The sequence below is a fragment of the Aulonocara sp. 'chitande type north' Nkhata Bay genome, linkage group LG5, assembly GCF_057382095.1.
Source record: "Aulonocara sp. 'chitande type north' Nkhata Bay isolate Kocher_YH1m ecotype deep benthic linkage group LG5, A_spYH_male_GT1.1, whole genome shotgun sequence".
NCBI classification, from domain to species: Eukaryota; Metazoa; Chordata; class Actinopteri; order Cichliformes; family Cichlidae; genus Aulonocara; species Aulonocara sp. 'chitande type north' Nkhata Bay.
Window position 1 is genome coordinate 1,278,195 of NC_141348.1, and position 26,664 is coordinate 1,304,858.

The following is a 26,664-nucleotide window of genomic DNA, read 5'->3' on the forward strand; positions in this document are numbered from 1 at the left end:
CACCAGTGCCTGTGGCTGCTGGCTGAGGCCACCTACACCACACCAGGGCCTGTGGCTGCTGGCTGAGGCGACTTACACCACACCAGGGCCCTTTTGCTGCTGGCTGAGGCCACTTACACCACACCAGTGCCTGTGGCTTCTGGCTGAGGCGACTTACACCACACCAGGGCCTGTGGCTGCTGGCTGAGGCCACTTACACCACACCAGGGCCTGTGGCTCTTGCTCAGGCCACTCACATCACACCAGGCCCTGCGCTTCTGGCCGAGGCCATCTTCACCAAACCAGGCCCTGTGGTTCTTGCTCAGGCCACTTACACCACACCAGGGCCTGTGGCTCTGGCTTAGGCCACTTACACCACACCAGGGCCTGTGGCACTTGCTCAGGCCACTTACACCACACCAGGGCCTGTGGCTGCTGGCTGAGGCCACTTACACCACACCAGGGCCTGTGGCTCTTGCTCAGGCCACTTACACCACACCAGGGCCTGTGGCACTGGCTGAGGCCACTTAGACCACACCAGGGCCTGTGGCTGCTGGCTGAGGCCACTTACACCAATCCAGGGCCTGTGGCTGCTTGCTGAGGCCATCTTCACCAAACCAGGCCCTGTGCTGCTTGCTTTGGCCATGTAAAACACACCAGGTCCTGTGCTGGTTCTTGAGGCCATCTTCAACAATCCAGGGCCTGTGCTGTTGGATAAATGCCAAACTGAGCCTTTGGGTTAGGGTATTATGCAAACATGCAGGTATGGTTATAGGATTGTCTTCGTAACTTCAGGTACTTGCCACCTAATCACTTGAATCCATAAATTGAGACATTGTGCTGGGGCGTGCAGCTTGCGGCCATACCACCCTGAGCACGCCCGACCTCGTCTGATCTCGGAAGCTAAGCAGGGCTGGGCTTGGTTAGTACTTGGATGGGAGACTGCCTGGGAATACCTGGTGCTGTAAGCCTTTCATTTTCATGTCATTGAACCGCTTTTGATCCAGAGAAGGGGTGTATTAAAAGACCAAAAGCAGCTCCCCATTAATGAGGGCACATTAACGACATTGCTTTTGGCTGTTTTCCAATGTCTTGTGCTGCTAGCTGATGCCACCTACACCACACCACGGCCTTATTTGCTGGCTGAGGCCACATACACCACACCAGGGCCTTAGTTGCTATTGAGGCCAATTACACCACACCAGGGCCTGTGGCTCTGGCTGAGGCCAGTTACACCACACCAGAGCCTGTGGCTGCTGGCTGAAGCCACTTACACCACACCAGGGCCTTAGTTGCTATTGAGGCCACTTACACCACACCAGGCCCTGTGGCTGCTGGCTGAGGCCATCTACACCACAACAGGGCCTGTGGCTCTTGCTCAGGCCACTTACACCACACCAGGGCCTGTGGCTGCTGGCTGAGGCCACTTACACCACACAAGGGCCTGTGGCTGCTGGCTGAGGCCACCTACACCACACCAGGGCCTTAGTTGCTATTGAGGCCAATTACACCACACCAGGGTCTGTGGCTCTTGCTCAGGCCACCTACACCACACCAGGGCCTGTGGCTGCTGGCTGAGACCACTTACACCACACAAGGGCCTGTGGCTTTTGCTCAGGCCACTTACACCACACCAGGGCCTGTGGCTCTTGCTCAGGCCACTTACACCACACCAGGGCCTGTGGCTGCTGGCTGAGGCCACTTACACCACACCAGGGCCTGTGGCTGCTGGCTGAGGCCACTTACACCACACCAGGGCCTGTGGCGGCTGGCTGAGGCCACTTCCACCACACCAGGGCCTGTGGCTGCTGGCTGAGGCCACCTACACCACACCAGGGCCTTAGTTGCTATTGAGGCCAATTACACCACACCAGGGTCTGTGGCTCTTGCTCAGGCCACCTACACCACACCAGGGCCTGTGGCTGCTGGCTGAGACCACTTACACCACACAAGGGCCTGTGGCTTTTGCTCAGGCCACCTACACCACACCAGGGCCTGTGGCTGCTTGCTGAGGCGACTTACACCACACCAGGGCCTGTGGCTGCTGGCTGAGGCCACATACACCACACCAGGGCCTTAGTTGCTATTGAGGCCAATTACACCACACCAGGGTCTGTGGCTCTTGCTCAGGCCACTAACATCACACCAGGGCCTGTGGCACTGGCTGAGGCCACTTACACCACACCAGGGCCTGTGGCTGCTGGCTGAGGCCACTTACACCACACAAGGGCTTGTGGCTGCTGGCTGAGGCCACCTACACCACACCAGGGCCTGTGGCTGCTGGCTGAGGCCACCTACACCACACCAGGGCCTGTGGCTCTTGCTCAGGCCACTTACACCACACCAGGGCCTGTGGCTCTTGCTCAGGCCACTTACACCACACCAGGGCCTGTGGCTCTTGCTCAGGCCACTCATATCACACCAGGCCCTGTGCTTCTGGCTGAGGCCACTTAGACCACACCAGGGCCTGTGGCTGCTGGCTGAGGCCACTTACACCACACCAGGGCCTGTGGCTGCTGGCTGAGGCCATCTACACCACACCAGGGCCTGTGGCTGCTGGCTGAGGCGACTTACACCACACCAGGGCCCTTTTGCTGCTGGCTGAGGCCACTTACACCACACCAGTGCCTGTGGCTGCTGGCTGAGGCCACTTACACCACACCAGGGCCTGTGGCTCTGGCTTAGGCCACTTACACCACACCAGGGCCTGTGGCTCTGGCTTAGGCCACTTACACCACACCAGGGCCTGTGGCTCTGGCTTAGGCCACTTACATCACACCAGGCCCTGCGCTTCTGGCCGAGGCCATCTTCACCAAACCAGGCCCTGTGGCTCTTCCTCAGGCCACTTACACCACACCAGGGCCTGTGGCTCTGGCTTAGGCCACTTACACCACACCAGGGCCTGTGGCACTTGCTCAGGCCACTTACACCACACCAGGGCCTGTGGCTGCTGGCTGAGGCCACTTACACCACACCAGGGCCTGTGGCTCTTACTCAGGCCACTTACACCACACCAGGGCCTGTGGCACTGGCTGAGGCCACTTAGACCACACCAGGGCCTGTGGCTGCTGGCTGAGGCCACTTACACCACACCAGGGCCTGTGGCTGCTGGCTGAGGCCACTTACACCAAACCAGGGCCTTTGGCTGCTTGCTGAGGCCATCTTCACCAAACCAGGCCCTGTGCTGCTTGCTGTGGCCATGTAAAACACACCAGGTCCCGTGCTGGTTCTTGAGGCCATCTTCAACAATCCAGGGCCTGTGCTGTTGGATAAATGCCAAACTGAGCCTTTGGGTTAGGGTATTATGCAAACATGTAGGTATGGTTATAGGATTGTCTTCGTAACTTCAGGTACTTGCCACCTAATCACTTGAATCCATAAATTGAGACATTGTGCTGGGGCCAGCAGCTTACGGCCATACCACCCTGAGCACGCCCGACCTCGTCTGATCTCGGAAGCTAAGCAGGGCTGGGCTTGGTTAGTACTTGGATGGGAGACTGCCTGGGAATACCTGGTGCTGTAAGCCTTTCCTTTTCATGTCATTGAACCGCTTTTGATCCAGAGAAGGGGTGTATTAAAAGACCAAAAGCAGCTGCCCATTAATGAGGGTACATTAACGACATTGCTTTTGGCTGTTTTCCAATGTCTTGTGCTGCTAGCTGATGCCACCTACACCACACCACGGCCTTATTTGCTGGCTGAGGCCACATACACCAAACCAGGGCCTTAGTTGCTATTGAGGCCAATTACACCACACAAGGGCCTGTGGCTGCTGGCTGAGGCCACTTACACCACACCAGGGCCTGTGGCTGCTGGCTGAGGCCACCTACACCACACCAGGGCCTTAGTTGCTATTGAGGCCAATTACACCACACCAGGGTCTGTGGCTCTTGCTCAGGCCACTTACACCACACCAGGGCCTGTGGCACTGGCTGAGGCCACTTACACCACACCAGGGCCTGTGGCTCTTGCTCAGGCCACTTACACCACACCAGGGCCTGTGGCTGCTGGCTGAGGCCACTTACACCACACCAGGGCCTGTGGCTGCTGGCTGAGGCCACTTACACCACACCAGGGCCTGTGGCGGCTGGCTGAGGCCACCTACACCACACCAGGGCCTGAGTGACCGGCTGGGGCCACTTACACCACATCAGGGCCTGTGGCTCTGGCTGAGGCCAGTTACACCAAACCAGGGCCTTAGTTGCTATTGAGGCCAATTACACCACACAAGGGCCTGTGGCTGCTGGCTGAGGCCACTTACACCACACCAGGGCCTGTGGCTGCTGGCTGAGGCCACCTACACCACACCAGGGCCTTAGTTGCTATTGAGGCCACTTACACCACACAAGGGCCTGTGGCTGCTGGCTGAGGCCACCTACACCACACCAGGGCCTGTGGCTGCTGGCTGAGGCCACTTACACCACACCAGGGCCCTTTTGCTGCTGGCTCAGGCCACTTACACCACACCAGGGCCTGTGGCTGCTGGCTGAGGCCACTTACACCACACCAGGGCCTGTGGCTGCTGGCTGAGGCCACCTACACCACATCAGGGCATTAGTTGCTATTGAGGCCAATTACACCACACCAGGGTCTGTGGCTCTTGCTCAGGCCACTTACACCACACCAGGGCCTGTGGCTCTTGCTCAGGCCACTTACACCACACCAGGGCCTGTGGCTGCTGGCTGAGGCCACTTACACCACACCAGGGCCTGTGGCTGCTGGCTGAGGCCACCTACACCACACCAGGGCCTGTGGCTGCTGGCTGAGGCCACCTACACCACACCAGGGCCTGTGGCTGCTGGCTGAGGCCACTTACACCACACCAGTGCCTGTGGCTGCTGGCTGAGGCGACTTACACCACACCAGGGCCTGTGGCTGCTGGCTGAGGCCACTTACACCACACCAAGGCCTGTGGCTCTTGCTCAGGCCACTCACATCACACCAGGCCCTGCGCTTCTGGCCGAGGCCATCTTCACCAAACCAGGCCCTGTGCTCCTTGCTGTGGCCATGTACAACACACCAGGCACTGTGCTGGTTCCTGAGGCCATCTTCAACAATCCAGGGCCTGTGCTGTTGGATAAATGCCAAACTGAGCCTTTGGGTTAGGGTATTATGCAAACATGCAGGTATGGTTATAGGATTGTCTTCGTAACTTCAGGTACTTGCCACCTAATCACTTGAATCCATAAATTGAGACATTGTGCTGGAGCCAGCAGCTTACGGCCATACCACCCTGAGCACGCCCGACCTCGTCTGATCTCGGAAGCAAACCAGGGCTGGGCTTGGTTAGTACTTGGATGGGAGACTGCCTGGGAATACCTGGTGCTGTAAGCCTTTGATTTTCATGTCATTGAACCGCTTTTGATCCAGAGAAGGGGTGTATTAAAAGACCAAAAGCAGCTGCCCATTAATGAGGGCACATTAACGACACTGCTTTTGGCTCTTTTCCAATGTCTTGTGCTGCTAGCTGATGCAACCTACACCACACAAGGGCCTGAGTGACCGGCTGGGGCCACTTACACCACATCAGGGCCTGTGGCTCTGGCTGAGGCCACTTTCACCACACCAGGGCCTGTGGCTGCTGGCTGAGGCCACCTACACCACACCAGGGCATTAGTTGCTATTGAGGCCAATTACACCACACCAGGGTCTGTGGCTCTTGCTCAGGCCACTTACACCACACCAGGGCCTGTGGCTCTTGCTCAGGCCACTTACACCACACCAGGGCCTGTGGCTGCTGGCTGAGGCCACTTACACCACACCAGGGCATTAGTTGCTATTGAGGCCAATTACACCACACCAGGGTCTGTGGCTCTTGCTCAGGCCACTTACACCACACCAGGGCCTGTGGCTCTTGCTCAGGCCACTTACACCACACCAGGGCCTGTGGCACTGGCTGAGGCCACTTACACCACACCAGGGCCTGTGGCTGCTGGCTGAGGCCACTTACACCACACCAGGGCCTGTGGCTGCTGGCTGAGGCCACTTACACCACACCAGGGCCTGTGGCGGGTGGCTGAGGCCACCTACACCACACCAGGGCCTGTGGCTGCTGGCTGAGGCGACTTACACCACACCAGGGCCCTTTTGCTGCTGGCTGAGGCCACTTACACCACACCAGTGCCTGTGGCTTCTGTCTGAGGCGACTTACACCACACCAGGGCCTGTGGCTGCTGGCTGAGGCCAATTACACCACACCAGGGTCTGTGGCTCTTGCTCAGGCCACTTACACCACACCAGGGCCTGTGGCACTGGCTGAGGCCACTTACACCACACCAGGGCCTGTGGCTGCTGGCTGAGGCCACTTACACCACACCAGGGCCTGTGGCTGCTGGCTGAGGCCACTTACACCACACCAGGGCCTGTGGCTGCTGGCTGAGGCCACCTACACAACACCAGGGCCTGTGGCTGCTGGCTGAGGCGACTTACACCACACCAGGGCCCTTTTGCTGCTGGCTGAGGCCACTTACACCACACCAGTGCCTGTGGCTTCTGGCTGAGGCGACTTACACCACACCAAGGCCTGTGGCTCTTGCTCAGGCCACTCACATCACACCAGGCCCTGCGCTTCTGGCCGAGGCCATCTTCACCAAACCAGGCCCTGTGCTGCTTGCTGTGGCCATGTACAACACACCAGGCCCTGTGCTGGTTCCTGAGGCCATCTTCAACAATCCAGGGCCTGTGCTGTTGGATAAATGCCAAACTGAGCCTTTGGGTTAGGGTATTATGCAAACATGCAGGTATGGTTATAGGATTGTCTTCGTAACTTCAGGTACTTGCCACCTAATCACTTGAATCCATAAATTGAGACATTGTGCTGGGCCCAGCAGCTTACGGCCATACCACCCTGAGCACGCCCGACCTCGTCTGATCTCGGAAGCTAAGCAGGGCTGGGCTTGGTTAGTACTTGGATGGGAAACTGCCTGGGAATACCTGGTGCTGTAAGCCTTTCATTTTCATGTCATTGAACCGCTTTTGATCCAGAGAAGGGGTGTATTAAAAGACCAAAAGCAGCTGCCCATTAATGAGGGCACATTAACGACACTGCTTTTGGCTGTTTTCCAATGTCTTGTGCTGCTAGCTGATGCCACCTACACCACACCAGGGCCTGAGTGACCGGCTGGGGCCACTTACACCACATCAGGGCCTGTGGCTCTGGCTGAGGCCACTTACACCACACCAGGGCCTGTGGCTGCTGGCTGAGGCCAGTTACACCACACCAGAGCCTGTGGCTGCTGGCTGAAGCCACTTACACCACACCAGGGCCTTAGTTGCTATTGAGGCCACTTACACCACACCAGGGCCTGTGGCTGCTGGCTGAGGCCACCTACACCACACCAGGGCCTGTGGCTGCTGGCTGAGGCCACTTACACCACACCAGGGCCTGTGGCTGGTGGCTGAGGCCACCTACACCACACCAGGGCCTGTGGCTGCTGGCTGAGGCGACTTACACCACACCAGGGCCCTTTTGCTGCTGGCTGAGGCCACTTACACCACACCAGTGCCTGTGGCTTCTGTCTGAGGCGACTTACACCACACCAGGGCCTGTGGCTGCTGGCTGAGGCCAATTACACCACACCAGGGTCTGTGGCTCTTGCTCAGGCCACTTACACCACACCAGGGCCTGTGGCACTGGCTGAGGCCACTTACACCACACCAGGGCCTGTGGCTGCTGGCTGAGGCCACTTACACCACACCAGGGCCTGTGGCTGCTGGCTGAGGCCACTTACACCACACCAGGGCCTGTGGCTGCTGGCTGAGGCCACCTACACCACACCAGGGCCTGTGGCTGCTGGCTGAGGCGACTTACACCACACCAGGGCCCTTTTGCTGCTGGCTGAGGCCACTTACACCACACCAGTGCCTGTGGCTTCTGGCTGAGGCGACTTACACCACACCAAGGCCTGTGGCTCTTGCTCAGGCCACTCACATCACACCAGGCCCTGCGCTTCTGGCCGAGGCCATCTTCACCAAACCAGGCCCTGTGCTGCTTGCTGTGGCCATGTACAACACACCAGGCCCTGTGCTGGTTCCTGAGGCCATCTTCAACAATCCAGGGCCTGTGCTGTTGGATAAATGCCAAACTGAGCCTTTGGGTTAGGGTATTATGCAAACATGCAGGTATGGTTATAGGATTGTCTTCGTAACTTCAGGTACTTGCCACCTAATCACTTGAATCCATAAATTGAGACATTGTGCTGGGCCCAGCAGCTTACGGCCATACCACCCTGAGCACGCCCGACCTCGTCTGATCTCGGAAGCTAAGCAGGGCTGGGCTTGGTTAGTACTTGGATGGGAAACTGCCTGGGAATACCTGGTGCTGTAAGCCTTTCATTTTCATGTCATTGAACCGCTTTTGATCCAGAGAAGGGGTGTATTAAAAGACCAAAAGCAGCTGCCCATTAATGAGGGCACATTAACGACACTGCTTTTGGCTGTTTTCCAATGTCTTGTGCTGCTAGCTGATGCCACCTACACCACACCAGGGCCTGAGTGACCGGCTGGGGCCACTTACACCACATCAGGGCCTGTGGCTCTGGCTGAGGCCACTTACACCACACCAGGGCCTGTGGCTGCTGGCTGAGGCCAGTTACACCACACCAGGGCCTGTGGCTGCTGGCTGAAGCCACTTACACCACACCAGGGCCTTAGTTGCTATTGAGGCCACTTACACCACACCAGGGCCTGTGGCTGCTGGCTGAGGCCACCTACACCACACCAGGGCCCTTTTGCTGCTGGCTGAGGCCACTTACACCACACCAGTGCATGTGGCTTCTGGCTGAGGCCACTTACACCACACCAGGGCCTGTGGCTGCTGGCTGAGGCCACTTACACCACACCAGGGCCTGTGGCTCTTGCTCAGGCCACTCACATCACACCAGGCCCTGCGCTTCTGGCCGAGGCCATCTTCACCAAACCAGGCCCTGTGGTTCTTGCTCAGGCCACTTACACCACACCAGGGCCTTATTTGCTATTGAGGCCACTTACACCACACCAGGGTCTGTGGCTCTTGCTCAGGCCACTTACACCACACCAGGGCCTGTGGCACTGGCTGAGGCCACTTACACCACACCAGGGCCTGTGGCTGCTGGCTGAGGCCACTTACACCACACCAGGGCCTGTGGCTGCTGGTTGAGGCCACTTACACCACACCAGGGCCTGTGGCTGCTGGCTGAGGCCACCTACACCACACCAGGGCCTGTGGCTGCTGGCTGAGGCCACTTACACCACACCAGGGCCCTTTTGCTGCTGGCTGAGGCCACTTACACCACACCAGTGCCTGTGGCTTCTGGCTGAGGCGACTTACACCACACCAGGGCCTGTGGCTGCTGGCTGAGGCCACTTACACCACACCAAGGCCTGTGGCTCTTGCTCAGGCCACTCACATCACACCAGGCCCTGCGCTTCTGGCCGAGGCCATCTTCACCAAACCAGGCCCTGTGCTGCTTGCTGTGGCCATGTACAACACACCAGGCCCTGTGCTGGTTCCTGAGGCCATCTTCAACAATCCAGGGCCTGTGCTGTTGGATAAATGCCAAACTGAGCCTTTGGGTTAGGGTATTATGCAAACATGCAGGTATGGTTATAGGACTGTCTTCGTAACTTCAGGTACTTGCCACCTAATCACTTGAATCCATAAATTGAGACATTGTGCTGGGGCCAGCAGCTTACGGCCATACCACCCTGAGCACGCCGGACCTCGTCTGATCTCGGAAGCTAAGCAGGGCTGGGCTTGGTTAGTACTTGGATGGGAGACTGCCTGGGAATACCTGGTGCTGTAAGCCTTTGATTTTCATGTCATTGAACCGCTTTTGATCCAGAGAAGGGGTGTATTAAAAGACCAAAAGCAGCTGCCCATTAATGAGGGCACATTAACGACACTGCTTTTGGCTGTTTTCCAATGTCTTGTGCTGCTAGCTGATGCCACCTACACCACACCAGGGCCTGAGTGACCGGCTGGGGCCACTTACACCACATCAGGGCCTGTGGCTCTGGCTGAGGCCACTTACACCACACCAGGGCCTGTGGCTGCTGGCTGAGGCCAGTTACACCACACCAGAGCCTGTGGCTGCTGGCTGAAGCCACTTACACCACACCAGGGCCTTAGTTGCTATTGAGGCCACTTACACCACACCAGGGCCTGTGGCTGCTGGCTGAGGCCACCTACACCACACCAGGGCCTGTGGCTGCTGGCTGAGGCCATTTACACCACACCAGGGCCTGTGGCTGCTGGCTGAAGCCACTTACACCACACCAGGGCCTTAGTTGCTATTGAGGCCACTTACACCACACCAGGGCCTGTGGCTGCTGGCTGAGGCCACCTACACCACACCAGGGCCCTTTTGCTGCTGGCTGAGGCCACTTACACCACACCAGGCCCTGTGGTTCTTGCTCAGGCCACTTACACCACACCAGGGCCTTATTTGCTATTGAGGCCACTTACACCACACCAGGGCCTGTGGCACTTGCTCAGGCCACTTACACCACACCAGGGCCTGTGGCTCTTGCTCAGGCCACTTACACCACACCAGGGCCTGTGGCACTGGCTGAGGCCACTTAGACCACACCAGGGCCTGTGGCTCTTGCTCAGGCCACTTACACCACACCAGGGCCTGTGGCACTGGCTGAGGCCACTTAGACCACACCAGGGCCTGTGGCTGCTGGCTGAGGCCACTCACACCACACCAGGGCCTGTGGCTGCTAGCTGAGGCCACTTACACCAAACCAGGGCCTGTGGCTGCTAGCTGAGGCCACCTACACCACACCAGGGCCTGTGGCTGCTGGCTGAGGCGACTTACACCACACCAGGGCCCTTTTGCTGCTGGCTGAGGCCACTTACACCACACCAGTGCCTGTGGCTTCTGGCTGAGGCGACTTACACCACACCAGGGCCTGTGGCTGCTGGCTGAGGCCACTTACACCACACCAGGGCCTGTGGCTCTTGCTCAGGCCACTCACATCACACCAGGCCCTGCGCTTCTGGCCGAGGCCATCTTCACCAAACCAGGCCCTGTGGTTCTTGCTCAGGCCACTTACACCACACCAGGGCCTGTGGCTCTGGCTTAGGCCACTTACACCACACCAGGGCCTGTGGCACTTGCTCAGGCCACTTACACCACACCAGGGCCTGTGGCTGCTGGCTGAGGCCACTTACACCACACCAGGGCCTGTGGCTCTTGCTCAGGCCACTTACACCACACCAGGGCCTGTGGCACTGGCTGAGGCCACTTAGACCACACCAGGGCCTGTGGCTGCTGGCTGAGGCCACTTACACCAATCCAGGGCCTGTGGCTGCTTGCTGAGGCCATCTTCACCAAACCAGGCCCTGTGCTGCTTGCTTTGGCCATGTAAAACACACCAGGCCCTGTGCTGGTTCTTGAGGCCATCTTCAACAATCCAGGGCCTGTGCTGTTGGATAAATGCCAAACTGAGCCTTTTGGTTAGGGTATTATGCAAACATGCAGGTATGGTTATAGGATTGTCTTCGTAACTTCAGGTACTTGCCACCTAATCACTTGAATCCATAAATTGAGACATTGTGCTGGGGCCAGCAGCTTACGGCCATACCACCCTGAGCACGCCCGACCTCGTCTGATCTCGGAAGCTAAGCAGGGCTGGGCTTGGTTAGTACTTGGATGGGAGACTGCCTGGGAATACCTGGTGCTGTAAGCCTTTCATTTTCATGTCATTGAACCGCTTTTGATCCAGAGAAGGGGTGTATTAAAAGACCAGAAGCAGCTCCCCATTAATGAGGGCACATTAACGACATTGCTTTTGGCTGTTTTCCAATGTCTTGTGCTGCTAGCTGATGCCACCTACACCACACCAGGGCCTGAGTGACCGGCTGGGGCCACTTACACCACATCAGGGCCTGTTGCTCTGGCTGAGGCCACTTACACCACACCAGGGCCTGTGGCTGCTGGCTGAGGCCACCTACACCACACCAGGGCCTTAGTTGCTATTGAGGCCAATTACACCACACCAGGGTATGTGGCTCTTGCTCAGGCCACTTACACCACACCAGGGCCTTAGTTGCTATTGAGGCCAATTACACCACACCAGGGCCTGTGGCTCTTGCTCAGGCCACTCACATCACACCAGGCCCTGCGCTTCTGGCCGAGGCCATCTTCACCAAACCAGGCCCTGTGGCTCTTGCTCAGGCCACTTACACCACACCAGGGCCTGTGGCTCTGGCTTAGGCCACTTACACCACACCAGGGCCTGTGGCACTTGCTCAGGCCACTTACACCACACCAGGGCCTGTGGCTGCTGGCTGAGGCCACTTACACCACACCAGGGCCTGTGGCACTTGCTCAGGCCACTTACACCACACCAGGGCCTGTGGCTGCTGGCTGAGGCCACTTACACCACACCAGGGCCTGTGGCTCTTACTCAGGCCACTTACACCACACCAGGGCCTGTGGCACTGGCTGAGGCCACTTAGACCACACCAGGGCCTGTGGCTGCTGGCTGAGGCCACTTACACCACACCAGGGCCTGTGGCTGCTGGCTGAGGCCACTTACACCAAACCAGGGCCTGTGGCTGCTTGCTGAGGCCATCTTCACTAAACCAGGCCCTGTGCTGCTTGCTGTGGCCATGTAAAACACACCAGGGCCTGAGTGACCGGCTGGGGCCACTTACACCACACCAGGGCCTGTGGCTGCTGGCTGAGGCCACCTACACCACACCAGGGCCTTAGTTGCTATTGAGGCCAATTACACCACACCAGGGTATGTGGCTCTTGCTCAGGCCACTTACACCACACCAGGGCCTTAGTTGCTATTGAGGCCACTTACACCACACCAGGGCCTGTGGCTGCTGGCTGAGGCCACCTACACCACACCAGGGCCTTAGTTGCTATTGAGGCCAATTACACCACACCAGGGTATGTGGCTCTTGCTCAGGCCACTCACATCACACCAGGCCCTGCTCTTCTGGCCGAGGCCATCTTCACCAAACCAGGCCCTGTGCTGCTAGCTGTGGCCATGTACAACACACCAGGCCCTGTGCTGGTTCCTGAGGCCATCTTCAACAATCCAGGGCCTGTGCTGTTGGATAAATGCCAAACTGAGCCTTTTGGTTAGGGTATTATGCAAACATGCAGGTATGGTTATAGCATTGTCTTCGTAACTTCAGGTACTTGCCACCTAATCACTTGAATCCATAAATTGAGACATTGTGCTGGAGCCAGCAGCTTACGGCCATACCACCCTGAGCACGCCCGACCTCGTCTGATCTCGGAAGCTAAGCAGGGCTGGGCTTGGTTAGTACTTGGATGGGAGACTGCCTGGGAATACCTGGTTCTGTAAGCCTTTGATTTTCATGTCATTGAACCGCTTTTGATCCAGAGAAGGGGTGTATTAAAAGACCAAAAGCAGCTCCCCATTAATGAGGGCACATTAACGACACTGCTTTTGGCTCTTTTCCAATGTCCTGTGCTGCTAGCTGATGCAACCTACACCACACAAGGGCCTGAGTGACCGGCTGGGGCCACTTACACCACATCAGGGCCTGTGGCTCTGGCTGAGGCCACTTTCACCACACCAGGGCCTGTGGCTGCTGGCTGAGGCCACCTACACCACACCAGGGCATTAGTTGCTATTGAGGCCAATTACACCACACCAGGGTCTGTGGCTCTTGCTCAGGCCACTTACACCACACCAGGGCCTGTGGCTCTTGCTCAGGCCACTTACACCACACCAGGGCCTGTGGCTGCTGGCTGAGGCCACCTACACCACACCAGGGCATTAGTTGCTATTGAGGCCAATTACACCACACCAGGGTCTGTGGCTCTTGCTCAGGCCACTTACACCACACCAGGGCCTGTGGCTCTTGCTCAGGCCACTTACACCACACCAGGGCCTGTGGCACTGGCTGAGGCCACTTACACCACACCAGGGCCTGTGGCTGCTGGCTGAGGCCACTTACACCACACCAGGGCCTGTGGCTGCTGGCTGAGGCCACCTACACCACACCAGGGCCTTAGTTGCTATTGAGGCCAATTACACCACACCAGGGTATGTGGCTCTTGCTCAGGCCACTTACACCACACCAGGGCCTTAGTTGCTATTGAGGCCAATTACACCACACCAGGGCCTGTGGCTCTTGCTCAGGCCACTCACATCACACCAGGCCCTGCGCTTCTGGCCGAGGCCATCTTCACCAAACCAGGCCCTGTGGCTCTTGCTCAGGCCACTTACACCACACCAGGGCCTGTGGCTCTGGCTTAGGCCACTTACACCACACCAGGGCCTGTGGCACTTGCTCAGGCCACTTACACCACACCAGGGCCTGTGGCTGCTGGCTGAGGCCACTTACACCACACCAGGGCCTGTGGCTCTTACTCAGGCCACTTACACCACACCAGGGCCTGTGGCACTGGCTGAGGCCACTTAGACCACACCAGGGCCTGTGGCTGCTGGCTGAGGCCACTTACACCACACCAGGGCCTGTGGCTGCTGGCTGAGGCCACTTACACCAAACCAGGGCCTGTGGCTGCTTGCTGAGGCCATCTTCACTAAACCAGGCCCTGTGCTGCTTGCTGTGGCCATGTAAAACACACCAGGGCCTGAGTGACCGGCTGGGGCCACTTACACCACACCAGGGCCTGTGGCTGCTGGCTGAGGCCACCTACACCACACCAGGGCCTTAGTTGCTATTGAGGCCAATTACACCACACCAGGGTATGTGGCTCTTGCTCAGGCCACTTACACCACACCAGGGCCTTAGTTGCTATTGAGGCCACTTACACCACACCAGGGCCTGTGGCTGCTGGCTGAGGCCACCTACACCACACCAGGGCCTTAGTTGCTATTGAGGCCAATTACACCACACCAGGGTATGTGGCTCTTGCTCAGGCCACTCACATCACACCAGGCCCTGCTCTTCTGGCCGAGGCCATCTTCACCAAACCAGGCCCTGTGCTGCTAGCTGTGGCCATGTACAACACACCAGGCCCTGTGCTGGTTCCTGAGGCCATCTTCAACAATCCAGGGCCTGTGCTGTTGGATAAATGCTAAACTGAGCCTTTGGGTTAGGGTATTATGCAAACATGCAGGTATGGTTATAGGATTGTCTTCGTAACTTCAGGTACTTGCCACCTAATCACTTGAATCCATAAATTGAGTCATTGTGCTGGGGCCAGCAGCTTATGGCCATACCACCCTGAGCACGCCCGACCTCGTCTGATCTCGGAAGCTAAGCAGGGCTGGGCTTGGTTAGTACTTGGATGGGGGAATACCTGGTGCTGTAAGCCTTTCATTTTCATGTCATTGAACCGCTTTTGATCCAGAGAAGGGGTGTATTAAAAGACCAAAAGCAGCTGCCCACTAATGAGGGCACATTAACGACATTGCTTTTGGCTATTTTCCAATGTCTTGTGCTGCTAGCTGATGCCACCTACACCACACCAGGGCCTGAGTGACCGGCTGGGGCCACTTACACCACATCAGGGCCTGTGGCTCTGGCTGAGGCCACTTACACCACACCAGGGCCTGTGGCTGCTGGCTGAGGCCACCTACACCACACCAGGGCCTTAGTTGCTATTGAGGCCAATTACACCACACCAGGGTCTGTGGCTCTTGCTCAGGCCACTTACACCACACCAGGCCTGTGGCACTTGCTCAGGCCACTTACACCACACCAGGGCCTGTGGCTGCTGGCTGAGGCCACTTACACCACACCAGGGCCTGTGGCTGCTGGCTGAGGCCACCTACACCACACCAGGGCATTAGTTGCTATTGAGGCCAATTACACCACACCAGGGTCTGTGGCTCTTGCTCAGGCCACTTACACCACACCAGGGCCTGTGGCTCTTGCTCAGGCCACTTACACCACACCAGGGCCTGTGGCTGCTGGCTGAGGCCACTTACACCACACCAGGGCCTGTGGCTGCTGGCTGAGGCCACCTACACCACACCAGGGCCTGTGGCTGCTGGCTGAGGCCAACTACACCACACCAGGGCCTGTGGCTGCTGGCTGAGGCCACTTACACCACACCAGTGCCTGTGGCTTCTGGCTGAGGCGACTTACACCACACCAGGGCCTGTGGCTGCTGGCTGAGGCCACTTACACCACACCAGGCCCTGTGGTTCTTGCTCAGGCCACTTACACCACACCAGGGCCTTATTTGCTATTGAGGCCACTTACACCACACCAGGGCCTGTGGCTCTGGCTTAGGCCACTTACACCACACCAGGGCCTGTGGCACTTGCTCAGGCCACTTACACCACACCAGGGCCTGTGGCTCTTGCTCAGGCCACTTACACCACACCAGGGCCTGTGGCACTGGCTGAGGCCACTTAGACCACACCAGGGCCTGTGGCTCTTGCTCAGGCCACTTACACCACACCAGGGCCTGTGGCACTGGCTGAGGCCACTTAGACCACACCAGGGCCTGTGGCTGCTGGCTGAGGCCACTCACACCACACCAGGGCCTGTGGCTGCTAGCTGAGGCCACTTACACCAAACCAGGGCCTGTGGCTGCTTGCTGAGGCCATCTTCACCAAACCAGGCCCTGTGCTGCTTGCTGTGGCCATGTAAAACACACCAGGTCCTGTGCTGGTTCTTGAGGCCATCTTCAACAATCCAGGGCCTGTGCTGTTGGATAAATGCCAAACTGAGCCTTTTGGTTAGGGTATTATGCAAACATGCAGGTATGGTTATAGGATTGTCTTCGTAACTTCAGGTACTTGCCACCTAATCACTTGAATCCATAAATTGAGACATTGTGCTGGGGCCAGCAGCTTACGGCCATACCACCCTGAGCACGCCCGACCTCGTCTGATCTCGGAAGCTAAGCAGGGCTGGGCTTGGTTAGTACTTGGATGGGAGACTGCCTGGGAATACCTGGTGCTGTAAGCCTTTCATTTTCATGTCATTGAACCGCTTTTGATCCAGAGAAGGGGTGTATTAAAAGACCAGAAGCAGCTCCCCATTAATGAGGGCACATTAACGACATTGCTTTTGGCTGTTTTCCAATGTCTTGTGCTGCTAGCTGATGCCACCTACACCACACCAGGGCCTGAGTGACCGGCTGGGGCCACTTACACCACATCAGGGCCTGTTGCTCTGGCTGAGGCCACTTACACCACACCAGGGCCTGTGGCTGCTGGCTGAGGCCACCTACACCACACCAGGGCCTTAGTTGCTATTGAGGCCAATTACACCACACCAGGGTATGTGGCTCTTGCTCAGGCCACTTACACCACACCAGGGCCTTAGTTGCTATTGAGGCCAATTACACCACACCAGGGCCTGTGGCTCTTGCTCAGGCCACTCACATCACACCAGGCCCTGCGCTTCTGGCCGAGGCCATCTTCACCAAACCAGGCCCTGTGGCTCTTGCTCAGGCCACTTACACCACACCAGGGCCTGTGGCTCTGGCTTAGGCCACTTACACCACACCAGGGCCTGTGGCACTTGCTCAGGCCACTTACACCACACCAGGGCCTGTGGCTGCTGGCTGAGGCCACTTACACCACACCAGGGCCTGTGGCTCTTACTCAGGCCACTTACACCACACCAGGGCCTGTGGCACTGGCTGAGGCCACTTAGACCACACCAGGGCCTGTGGCTGCTGGCTGAGGCCACTTACACCACACCAGGGCCTGTGGCTGCTGGCTGAGGCCACTTACACCAAACCAGGGCCTGTGGCTGCTTGCTGAGGCCATCTTCACCAAACCAGGCCCTGTGCTGCTTGCTGTGGCCATGTAAAACACACCAGGGCCTGAGTGACCGGCTGGGGCCACTTACACCACACCAGGGCCTGTGGCTGCTGGCTGAGGCCACCTACACCACACCAGGGCCTTAGTTGCTATTGAGGCCAATTACACCACACCAGGGTATGTGGCTCTTGCTCAGGCCACTTACACCACACCAGGGCCTTAGTTGCTATTGAGGCCACTTACACCACACCAGGGCCTGTGGCTGCTGGCTGAGGCCACCTACACCACACCAGGGCCTTAGTTGCTATTGAGGCCAATTACACCACACCAGGGTATGTGGCTCTTGCTCAGGCCACTCACATCACACCAGGCCCTGCTCTTCTGGCCGAGGCCATCTTCACCAAACCAGGCCCTGTGCTGCTAGCTGTGGCCATGTACAACACACCAGGCCCTGTGCTGGTTCCTGAGGCCATCTTCAACAATCCAGGGCCTGTGCTGTTGGATAAATGCTAAACTGAGCCTTTGGGTTAGGGTATTATGCAAACATGCAGGTATGGTTATAGGATTGTCTTCGTAACTTCAGGTACTTGCCACCTAATCACTTGAATCCATAAATTGAGTCATTGTGCTGGGGCCAGCAGCTTATGGCCATACCACCCTGAGCACGCCCGACCTCGTCTGATCTCGGAAGCTAAGCAGGGCTGGGCTTGGTTAGTACTTGGATGGGAGACTGCCTGGGAATACCTGGTGCTGTAAGCCTTTCTTTTTCATGTCATTGAACCGCTTTTGATCCAGAGAAGGGGTGTATTAAAAGACCAAAAGCAGCTGCCCACTAATGAGGGCACATTAACGACATTGCTTTTGGCTCTTTTCCAATGTCTTGTGCTGCTAGCTGATGCCACCTACACCACACCAGGGCCTGAGTGACCGGCTGGGGCCACTTACACCACATCAGGGCCTGTGGCTCTGGCTGAGGCCACTTACACCACACCAGGGCCTGTGGCTGCTGGCTGAGGCCACCTACACCACACCAGGGCCTTAGTTGCTATTGAGGCCAATTACACCACACCAGGGTCTGTGGCTCTTGCTCAGGCCACTTACACCACACCAGGCCTGTGGCACTTGCTCAGGCCACTTACACCACACCAGGGCCTGTGGCTGCTGGCTGAGGCCACTTACACCACACCAGGGCCTGTGGCTGCTGGCTGAGGCCACCTACACCACACCAGGGCATTAGTTGCTATTGAGGCCAATTACACCACACCAGGGTCTGTGGCTCTTGCTCAGGCCACTTACACCACACCAGGGCCTGTGGCTCTTGCTCAGGCCACTTACACCACACCAGGGCCTGTGGCTGCTGGCTGAGGCCACTTACACCACACCAGGGCCTGTGGCTGCTGGCTGAGGCCACCTACACCACACCAGGGCCTGTGGCTGCTGGCTGAGGCCAACTACACCACACCAGGGCCTGTGGCTGCTGGCTGAGGCCACTTACACCACACCAGTGCCTGTGGCTTCTGGCTGAGGCGACTTACACCACACCAGGGCCTGTGGCTGCTGGCTGAGGCCACTTACACCACACCAGGCCCTGTGGTTCTTGCTCAGGCCACTTACACCACACCAGGGCCTTATTTGCTATTGAGGCCACTTACACCACACCAGGGCCTGTGGCTCTGGCTTAGGCCACTTACACCACACCAGGGCCTGTGGCACTTGCTCAGGCCACTTACACCACACCAGGGCCTGTGGCTCTTGCTCAGGCCACTTACACCACACCAGGGCCTGTGGCACTGGCTGAGGCCACTTAGACCACACCAGGGCCTGTGGCTCTTGCTCAGGCCACTTACACCACACCAGGGCCTGTGGCACTGGCTGAGGCCACTTAGACCACACCAGGGCCTGTGGCTGCTGGCTGAGGCCACTCACACCACACCAGGGCCTGTGGCTGCTAGCTGAGGCCACTTACACCAAACCAGGGCCTGTGGCTGCTTGCTGAGGCCATCTTCACCAAACCAGGCCCTGTGCTGCTTGCTGTGGCCATGTAAAACACACCAGGTCCTGTGCTGGTTCTTGAGGCCATCTTCAACAATCCAGGGCCTGTGCTGTTGGATAAATGCCAAACTGAGCCTTTTGGTTAGGGTATTATGCAAACATGCAGGTATGGTTATAGGATTGTCTTCGTAACTTCAGGTACTTGCCACCTAATCACTTGAATCCATAAATTGAGACATTGTGCTGGGGCCAGCAGCTTACGGCCATACCACCCTGAGCACGCCCGACCTCGTCTGATCTCGGAAGCTAAGCAGGGCTGGGCTTGGTTAGTACTTGGATGGGAGACTGCCTGGGAATACCTGGTGCTGTAAGCCTTTCATTTTCATGTCATTGAACCGCTTTTGATCCAGAGAAGGGGTGTATTAAAAGACCAGAAGCAGCTCCCCATTAATGAGGGCACATTAACGACATTGCTTTTGGCTGTTTTCCAATGTCTTGTGCTGCTAGCTGATGCCACCTACACCACACCAGGGCCTGAGTGACCGGCTGGGGCCACTTACACCACATCAGGGCCTGTTGCTCTGGCTGAGGCCACTTACACCACACCAGGGCCTGTGGCTGCTGGCTGAGGCCACCTACACCACACCAGGGCCTTAGTTGCTATTGAGGCCAATTACACCACACCAGGGTATGTGGCTCTTGCTCAGGCCACTTACACCACACCAGGGCCTTAGTTGCTATTGAGGCCAATTACACCACACCAGGGCCTGTGGCTCTTGCTCAGGCCACTCACATCACATCAGGCCCTGCGCTTCTGGCCGAGGCCATCTTCACCAAACCAGGCCCTGTGGCTCTTGCTCAGGCCACTTACACCACACCAGGGCCTGTGGCTCTGGCTTAGGCCACTTACACCACACCAGGGCCTGTGGCACTTGCTCAGGCCACTTACACCACACCAGGGCCTGTGGCTGCTGGCTGAGGCCACTTACACCACACCAGGGCCTGTGGCTCTTACTCAGGCCACTTACACCACACCAGGGCCTGTGGCACTGGCTGAGGCCACTTAGACCACACCAGGGCCTGTGGCTGCTGGCTGAGGCCACTTACACCACACCAGGGCCTGTGGCTGCTGGCTGAGGCCACTTACACCAAACCAGGGCCTGTGGCTGCTTGCTGAGGCCATCTTCACCAAACCAGGCCCTGTGCTGCTTGCTGTGGCCATGTAAAACACACCAGGGCCTGAGTGACCGGCTGGGGCCACTTACACCACACCAGGGCCTGTGGCTGCTGGCTGAGGCCACCTACACCACACCAGGGCCTTAGTTGCTATTGAGGCCAATTACACCACACCAGGGTATGTGGCTCTTGCTCAGGCCACTTACACCACACCAGGGCCTTAGTTGCTATTGAGGCCACTTACACCACACCAGGGCCTGTGGCTGCTGGCTGAGGCCACCTACACCACACCAGGGCCTTAGTTGCTATTGAGGCCAATTACACCACACCAGGGTATGTGGCTCTTGCTCAGGCCACTCACATCACACCAGGCCCTGCTCTTCTGGCCGAGGCCATCTTCACCAAACCAGGCCCTGTGCTGCTAGCTGTGGCCATGTACAACACACCAGGCCCTGTGCTGGTTCCTGAGGCCATCTTCAACAATCCAGGGCCTGTGCTGTTGGATAAATGCTAAACTGAGCCTTTGGGTTAGGGTATTATGCAAACATGCAGGTATGGTTATAGGATTGTCTTCGTAACTTCAGGTACTTGCCACCTAATCACTTGAATCCATAAATTGAGTCATTGTGCTGGGGCCAGCAGCTTATGGCCATACCACCCTGAGCACGCCCGACCTCGTCTGATCTCGGAAGCTAAGCAGGGCTGGGCTTGGTTAGTACTTGGATGGGAGACTGCCTGGGAATACCTGGTGCTGTAAGCCTTTCTTTTTCATGTCATTGAACCGCTTTTGATCCAGAGAAGGGGTGTATTAAAAGACCAAAAGCAGCTGCCCACTAATGAGGGCACATTAACGACATTGCTTTTGGCTCTTTTCCAATGTCTTGTGCTGCTAGCTGATGCCACCTACACCACACCAGGGCCTGAGTGACCGGCTGGGGCCACTTACACCACATCAGGGCCTGTGGCTCTGGCTGAGGCCACTTACACCACACCAGGGCCTGTGGCTGCTGGCTGAGGCCACCTACACCACACCAGGGCCTTAGTTGCTATTGAGGCCAATTACACCACACCAGGGTCTGTGGCTCTTGCTCAGGCCACTTACACCACACCAGGCCTGTGGCACTTGCTCAGGCCACTTACACCACACCAGGGCCTGTGGCTGCTGGCTGAGGCCACTTACACCACACCAGGGCCTGTGGCTGCTGGCTGAGGCCACCTACACCACACCAGGGCATTAGTTGCTATTGAGGCCAATTACACCACACCAGGGTCTGTGGCTCTTGCTCAGGCCACTTACACCACACCAGGGCCTGTGGCTCTTGCTCAGGCCACTTACACCACACCAGGGCCTGTGGCTGCTGGCTGAGGCCACTTACACCACACCAGGGCCTGTGGCTGCTGGCTGAGGCCACCTACACCACACCAGGGCCTGTGGCTGCTGGCTGAGGCCAACTACACCACACCAGGGCCTGTGGCTGCTGGCTGAGGCCACTTACACCACACCAGTGCCTGTGGCTTCTGGCTGAGGCGACTTACACCACACCAGGGCCTGTGGCTGCTGGCTGAGGCCACTTACACCACACCAAGGCCTGTGGCTCTTGCTCAGGCCACTCACATCACACCAGGCCCTGCGCTTCTGGCCGAGGCCATCTTCACCAAACCAGGCCCTGTGCTCCTTGCTGTGGCCATGTACAACACACCAGGCCCTGTGCTGGTTCCTGAGGCCATCTTCAACAATCCAGGGCCTGTGCTGTTGGATAAATGCCAAACTGAGCCTTTGGGTTAGGGTATTATGCAAACATGCAGGTATGGTTATAGCATTGTCTTCGTAACTTCAGGTACTTGCCACCTAATCACTTGAATCCATAAATTGAGACATTGTGCTGGGGCCAGCAGCTTACGGCCATACCACCCTGAGCACGCCGGACCTCGTCTGATCTCGGAAGCTAAGCAGGGCTGGGCTTGGTTAGTACTTGGATGGGAGACTGCCTGGGAATACCTGGTTCTGTAAGCCTTTGATTTTCATGTCATTGAACCGCTTTTGATCCAGAGAAGGGGTGTATTAAAAGACCAAAAGCAGCTGCCCATTAATGAGGGCACATTAACGACACTGCTTTTGGCTCTTTTCCAATGTCTTGTGCTGCTAGCTGATGCAACCTACACCACACAAGGGCCTGAGTGACCGGCTGGGGCCACTTACACCACATCAGGGCCTGTGGCTCTGGCTGAGGCCACTTTCACCACACCAGGGCCTGTGGCTGCTGGCTGAGGCCACCTACACCACACCAGGGCATTAGTTGCTATTGAGGCCAATTACACCACACCAGGGTCTGTGGCTCTTGCTCAGGCCACTTACACCACACCAGGGCCTGTGGCTCTTGCTCAGGCCACTTACACCACACCAGGGCCTGTGGCACTGGCTGAGGCCACTTACACCACACCAGGGCCTGTGGCTGCTGGCTGAGGCCACTTACACCACACCAGGGCCTGTGGCTGCTGGCTGAGGCCACTTACACCACACCAGGGCCTGTGGCTGGTGGCTGAGGCCACCTACACCACACCAGGGCCTGTGGCTGCTGGCTGAGGCGACTTACACCACACCAGGGCCCTTTTGCTGCTGGCTGAGGCCACTTACACCACACCAGTGCCTGTGGCTTCTGTCTGAGGCGACTTACACCACACCAGGGCCTGTGGCTGCTGGCTGAGGCCAATTACACCACACCAGGGTCTGTGGCTCTTGCTCAGGCCACTTACACCACACCAGGGCCTGTGGCACTGGCTGAGGCCACTTACACCACACCAGGGCCTGTGGCTGCTGGCTGAGGCCACTTACACCACACCAGGGCCTGTGGCTGCTGGTTGAGGCCACTTACACCACACCAGGGCCTGTGGCTGCTGGCTGAGGCCACCTACACCACACCAGGGCCTGTGGCTGCTGGCTGAGGCCACTTACACCACACCAGGGCCCTTTTGCTGCTGGCTGAGGCCACTTACACCACACCAGTGCCTGTGGCTTCTGGCTGAGGCGACTTACACCACACCAGGGCCTGTGGCTGCTGGCTGAGGCCACTTACACCACACCAAGGCCTGTGGCTCTTGCTCAGGCCACTCACATCACACCAGGCCCTGCGCTTCTGGCCGAGGCCATCTTCACCAAACCAGGCCCTGTGCTGCTTGCTGTGGCCATGTACAACACACCAGGCCCTGTGCTGGTTCCTGAGGCCATCTTCAACAATCCAGGGCCTGTGCTGTTGGATAAATGCCAAACTGAGCCTTTGGGTTAGGGTATTATGCAAACATGCAGGTATGGTTATAGGACTGTCTTCGTAACTTCAGGTACTTGCCACCTAATCACTTGAATCCATAAATTGAGACATTGTGCTGGGGCCAGCAGCTTACGGCCATACCACCCTGAGCACGCCGGACCTCGTCTGATCTCGGAAGCTAAGCAGGGCTGGGCTTGGTTAGTACTTGGATGGGAGACTGCCTGGGAATACCTGGTGCTGTAAGCCTTTGATTTTCATGTCATTGAACCGCTTTTGATCCAGAGAAGGGGTGTATTAAAAGACCAAAAGCAGCTGCCCATTAATGAGGGCACATTAACGACACTGCTTTTGGCTGTTTTCCAATGTCTTGTGCTGCTAGCTGATGCCACCTACACCACACCAGGGCCTGAGTGACCGGCTGGGGCCACTTACACCACATCAGGGCCTGTGGCTCTGGCTGAGGCCACTTACACCACACCAGGGCCTGTGGCTGCTGGCTGAGGCCAGTTACACCACACCAGAGCCTGTGGCTGCTGGCTGAAGCCACTTACACCACACCAGGGCCTTAGTTGCTATTGAGGCCACTTACACCACACCAGGGCCTGTGGCTGCTGGCTGAGGCCACCTACACCACACCAGGGCCTGTGGCTGCTGGCTGAGGCCATTTACACCACACCAGGGCCTGTGGCTGCTGGCTGAAGCCACTTACACCACACCAGGGCCTTAGTTGCTATTGAGGCCACTTACACCACACCAGGGCCTGTGGCTGCTGGCTGAGGCCACCTACACCACACCAGGGCCCTTTTGCTGCTGGCTGAGGCCACTTACACCACACCAGGCCCTGTGGTTCTTGCTCAGGCCACTTACACCACACCAGGGCCTTATTTGCTATTGAGGCCACTTACACCACACCAGGGCCTGTGGCTCTGGCTTAGGCCACTTACACCACACCAGGGCCTGTGGCACTTGCTCAGGCCACTTACACCACACCAGGGCCTGTGGCTCTTGCTCAGGCCACTTACACCACACCAGGGCCTGTGGCACTGGCTGAGGCCACTTAGACCACACCAGGGCCTGTGGCTCTTGCTCAGGCCACTTACACCACACCAGGGCCTGTGGCACTGGCTGAGGCCACTTAGACCACACCAGGGCCTGTGGCTGCTGGCTGAGGCCACTCACACCACACCAGGGCCTGTGGCTGCTAGCTGAGGCCACTTACACCAAACCAGGGCCTGTGGCTGCTTGCTGAGGCCATCTTCACCAAACCAGGCCCTGTGCTGCTTGCTGTGGCCATGTAAAACACACCAGGTCCTGTGCTGGTTCTTGAGGCCATCTTCAACAATCCAGGGCCTGTGCTGTTGGATAAATGCCAAACTGAGCCTTTTGGTTAGGGTATTATGCAAACATGCAGGTATGGTTATAGGATTGTCTTCGTAACTTCAGGTACTTGCCACCTAATCACTTGAATCCATAAATTGAGACATTGTGCTGGGGCCAGCAGCTTACGGCCATACCACCCTGAGCACGCCCGACCTCGTCTGATCTCGGAAGCTAAGCAGGGCTGGGCTTGGTTAGCACTTGGATGGGAGACTGCCTGAGAATACCTGGTGCTGTAAGCCTTTCATGTCATTGAACCGCTTTTGATCCAGAGAAGGGGTGTATTAAAAGACCAGAAGCAGCTCCCCATTAATGAGGGCACATTAACGACATTGCTTTTGGCTGTTTTCCAATGTCTTGTGCTGCTAGCTGATGCCACCTACACCACACCAGGGCCTGAGTGACCGGCTGGGGCCACTTACACCACATCAGGGCCTGTTGCTCTGGCTGAGGCCACTTACACCACACCAGGGCCTGTGGCTGCTGGCTGAGGCCACCTACACCACACCAGGGCCTTAGTTGCTATTGAGGCCAATTACACCACACCAGGGTATGTGGCTCTTGCTCAGGCCACTTACACCACACCAGGGCCTTAGTTGCTATTGAGGCCAATTACACCACACCAGGGCCTGTGGCTCTTGCTCAGGCCACTCACATCACACCAGGCCCTGCGCTTCTGGCCGAGGCCATCTTCACCAAACCAGGCCCTGTGGCTCTTGCTCAGGCCACTTACACCACACCAGGGCCTGTGGCTCTGGCTTAGGCCACTTACACCACACCAGGGCCTGTGGCACTTGCTCAGGCCACTTACACCACACCAGGGCCTGTGGCTGCTGGCTGAGGCCACTTACACCACACCAGGGCCTGTGGCTCTTACTCAGGCCACTTACACCACACCAGGGCCTGTGGCACTGGCTGAGGCCACTTAGACCACACCAGGGCCTGTGGCTGCTGGCTGAGGCCACTTACACCACACCAGGGCCTGTGGCTGCTGGCTGAGGCCACTTACACCAAACCAGGGCCTGTGGCTGCTTGCTGAGGCCATCTTCACCAAACCAGGCCCTGTGCTGCTTGCTGTGGCCATGTAAAACACACCAGGGCCTGAGTGACCGGCTGGGGCCACTTACACCACACCAGGGCCTGTGGCTGCTGGCTGAGGCCACCTACACCACACCAGGGCCTTAGTTGCTATTGAGGCCAATTACAC

General features: G+C 57.7%; 9 non-coding genes and 7 pseudogenes across 9 annotated transcripts; all 16 read left to right on the forward strand.

The window, feature by feature from the left end:
• The first annotated feature begins 831 nt into the window (after nucleotides 1-831).
• Nucleotides 832-950, forward strand: LOC147329538 (5S ribosomal RNA). The gene has a single exon (XR_015129613.1). It is a non-coding gene; the product is annotated as a 5S ribosomal RNA (ribosomal RNA).
• A 2,436-nt stretch (nucleotides 951-3,386) lies between these two features.
• Nucleotides 3,387-3,505, forward strand: LOC147329539 (5S ribosomal RNA). Its single transcript, XR_015129536.1, has one exon. It is a non-coding gene; the product is annotated as a 5S ribosomal RNA (ribosomal RNA).
• Nucleotides 3,506-5,194: 1,689 nt separating this feature from the next.
• LOC147329540 (5S ribosomal RNA) lies at nucleotides 5,195-5,313 on the forward strand (annotated as a pseudogene).
• Nucleotides 5,314-6,808: 1,495 nt separating this feature from the next.
• LOC147329541 (5S ribosomal RNA) lies at nucleotides 6,809-6,927 on the forward strand. Its single transcript, XR_015129595.1, has one exon. It is a non-coding gene; the product is annotated as a 5S ribosomal RNA (ribosomal RNA).
• Nucleotides 6,928-8,189: 1,262 nt separating this feature from the next.
• On the forward strand, nucleotides 8,190-8,308 carry LOC147329542 (5S ribosomal RNA). Its single transcript, XR_015129596.1, has one exon. It is a non-coding gene; the product is annotated as a 5S ribosomal RNA (ribosomal RNA).
• Nucleotides 8,309-9,645: 1,337 nt separating this feature from the next.
• On the forward strand, nucleotides 9,646-9,764 carry LOC147329543 (5S ribosomal RNA; annotated as a pseudogene).
• A 1,769-nt stretch (nucleotides 9,765-11,533) lies between these two features.
• On the forward strand, nucleotides 11,534-11,652 carry LOC147329544 (5S ribosomal RNA). The gene has a single exon (XR_015129537.1). It is a non-coding gene; the product is annotated as a 5S ribosomal RNA (ribosomal RNA).
• Nucleotides 11,653-13,174: 1,522 nt separating this feature from the next.
• On the forward strand, nucleotides 13,175-13,293 carry LOC147329545 (5S ribosomal RNA; annotated as a pseudogene).
• Nucleotides 13,294-15,127: 1,834 nt separating this feature from the next.
• Nucleotides 15,128-15,236, forward strand: LOC147329546 (5S ribosomal RNA; annotated as a pseudogene).
• A 1,488-nt stretch (nucleotides 15,237-16,724) lies between these two features.
• LOC147329547 (5S ribosomal RNA) lies at nucleotides 16,725-16,843 on the forward strand. The gene has a single exon (XR_015129538.1). It is a non-coding gene; the product is annotated as a 5S ribosomal RNA (ribosomal RNA).
• Nucleotides 16,844-18,286: 1,443 nt separating this feature from the next.
• Nucleotides 18,287-18,405, forward strand: LOC147329548 (5S ribosomal RNA). The gene has a single exon (XR_015129593.1). It is a non-coding gene; the product is annotated as a 5S ribosomal RNA (ribosomal RNA).
• A 1,488-nt stretch (nucleotides 18,406-19,893) lies between these two features.
• On the forward strand, nucleotides 19,894-20,012 carry LOC147329549 (5S ribosomal RNA). Its single transcript, XR_015129539.1, has one exon. It is a non-coding gene; the product is annotated as a 5S ribosomal RNA (ribosomal RNA).
• A 1,443-nt stretch (nucleotides 20,013-21,455) lies between these two features.
• LOC147329550 (5S ribosomal RNA) lies at nucleotides 21,456-21,574 on the forward strand. The gene has a single exon (XR_015129594.1). It is a non-coding gene; the product is annotated as a 5S ribosomal RNA (ribosomal RNA).
• A 1,135-nt stretch (nucleotides 21,575-22,709) lies between these two features.
• On the forward strand, nucleotides 22,710-22,828 carry LOC147329551 (5S ribosomal RNA; annotated as a pseudogene).
• A 1,379-nt stretch (nucleotides 22,829-24,207) lies between these two features.
• LOC147329552 (5S ribosomal RNA) lies at nucleotides 24,208-24,326 on the forward strand (annotated as a pseudogene).
• A 1,254-nt stretch (nucleotides 24,327-25,580) lies between these two features.
• LOC147329553 (5S ribosomal RNA) lies at nucleotides 25,581-25,699 on the forward strand (annotated as a pseudogene).
• Nucleotides 25,700-26,664: the final 965 nt, after the last annotated feature.